This window comes from Macrobrachium nipponense, chromosome 38 (assembly GCF_015104395.2).
Source record: "Macrobrachium nipponense isolate FS-2020 chromosome 38, ASM1510439v2, whole genome shotgun sequence".
NCBI classification, from domain to species: domain Eukaryota; kingdom Metazoa; phylum Arthropoda; class Malacostraca; order Decapoda; family Palaemonidae; genus Macrobrachium; species Macrobrachium nipponense.
The window spans coordinates 2,975,173-2,977,672 of record NC_061098.1 but is presented as its reverse complement, the minus strand read 5'-3'; the positions used below and the strand labels follow the sequence as shown (position 1 = coordinate 2,977,672).

Sequence of the window (2,500 nt, the reverse complement as noted above, 5' to 3'; positions counted from 1 at the left end):
AGGGAAGGAATTACGAGTTTTGCCAGCCATTAACCTTCTAACGAAATCAGTGAGATAAAAACGTAAACTTTTTTGTAATGGTTTGGTCTACTATATAACTTTACGCTGTCTGCGTTTCTCTTGAAGCTGCGCATGCGTGAATGTCTCGTGAATTCCTTGTTACAATTACATAATATAATTTAATATGGTTTTTTTGCAACCTTGAAATGTGAAGGACTGAAATGATTCAATTTGGAAATATGGAATTGGTGCATTGAATGTAATGGAAACTTCTGAATAGAGATAAGTGTATAATATCCAGAGGTAAGAGTTGGTTTATGAAGGTCACTGAAAATCGCAAAGGATTATCTCTCTCTCTCTCTCTCTCTCTCTCTCTCTCTCTCTCTCTCTCTCATATATATATATATATATATATATATATATATATATATATATATATATATATATATATATGATATATATATAAAGGTACAATACACGAAGGAAAATTAAACAACGGAGTTTTCGCAAGATCTTTCGACGTTCAACGTCCTTTACTTAGCAGTTTATCTGCTAGGTAAAGGACGTTGAACGTCGAAAGATCTTGCGGCAACTCCGTTGTTTATTTTTCCTTCCTGGCTTATACCTTATTTTATGGATTTATCACGTTCCAAACATTCGTGATTCAGTTATACATACATATATATATATATATATACTATATATATATATATTATATATATATATTTATATATATATATATTATATATCATATTATATATTATATATATACATATTATATATATGAATAATTATCACATCGAACCTGGATTCATTTATATATCATGCGAGCTACAAATGTCCTTTAATATCTAAATTCACTCTACCTCGGAATTGATATATTTCATATATGTACCGAAGGGGAATTTTTTAGTTGATAATAATTTCGTCCCCACATGGGATCGAACCACCGTCCAAGTGGACGAGAACGAAATCAGGACAGACAGTGACGTATCAAGTCAGCCAACAGAGAAGCTATAAGTTTTATATCGATTCTGACCTTACAAATCACCCTCGAACTCGGTGTATTAGTAATTAGAATCGATATGAAACCCCGTCTACCATGTTAGCCAATTCGAGCGTTTGACACACGTAGCCTTGTTATAAATAATTATCACATCGAACCGTGATTCATTTATATATCATTCGAGCTACAAATGTCCTTTAATATCTAAATTCACTCTACCTTCGGTACATATATGAAAATATATCAATTCCGAGGTTAGAGTGAATTTAGATATTAAAGGACATTTGTAGCTCGAATGATATATATATATATATATATATATATATATATATATATATGCTTATATTAAAATGAATTCATAAATGGGTATTTAATCAAATATCACCATATTTCATATATCAAGAAAATAATCAGAATAGTAAAACTAAATATAGATTGTGTAGATATATTTTTGTTAACTATTACCTTCAAAGTATTTCTATTGAGAATTGATAGCCTTAAAATAATTGTTAAAATGATAAGCTTGCACATAATGAGCTTTAAGATTACAAAATTGCTTACAGTAATGTCTCTTATAACGCTACGTAGTTCAAAAAAATGAAGGATTTAAATTATTTTCAAACCTTCTATTTCTGCCATACAAAAAAATCAGTACCAAAGCGACTTTATCCTGATAATCAATAGTAAAAAACTCTTTAAAACAAAAAAATAAAACACGGGAAAACATTCCCCATTCTTCGATCTTCAAACACCCTTCTTGCATTATCGCTATTATTTTTGTTAATGGTATGTTATTCCCAAGCTTAAATCTCATACCTCAGGGACAATCGATGACTGACAAGTTTCTCTACTTTTTCCAACACACGCAGGATGATTTTTGTTCAGAATCAGTCGATGTAACTTCAATAAAATATTTTCAGTGATTTTTCGACCATTCAAAGAGTGAGAAATAGAATAAATCAATGTCAAAATGAATAAAAAAAGAAAGAAACAACAGGCGATAACTATTTATTACCCGATTTACTCTATTTCTTCTCATTCTATTTTTAAAATCTTCCCAAGTATTCTGTTACGGGATTTTCTCAGAATAAAACGGGAAAGGTATCGTAGTATCGTTCGTTTAGCGATACAGAGGTATCGCGCTTACGATAATTGCCGCAATCTAAATTCACTAACATTGCAACTCTCGTAATCGTACATTGGAAGTTTAAAGAAAATAATAATAGCTTTTATTCTTAATGTTACCGATGCTTCAGTCAAAGGGGGAATCAATTTGGTGGAATTACGTAATGGAAAATGCATATGCATATTTTTGCATAGGAACTGTAGCTGCCAAAATTCTCTTACCCCAGCAAAGTAATTTGCATATTGCCAAATTTCATCCAGAGTTATTGGTTGCTAATTGCTGGTGTCGTCTAAACTAAAACTTCATGTTACTGAAGTGTAATACTTATTAACATCAATTTTAATTTAAGTCGATTTTTTAATAATAAT

The 2,500-nt window shown here is 30.4% G+C and overlaps 1 protein-coding gene across 1 annotated transcript in view; it reads right to left on the bottom strand.

Moving 5' to 3' along the window:
• LOC135209566 (uncharacterized) overlaps window positions 1-2,500 on the bottom strand; it is a 180,561-nt gene that overhangs the window by 75,483 nt on the left and 102,578 nt on the right.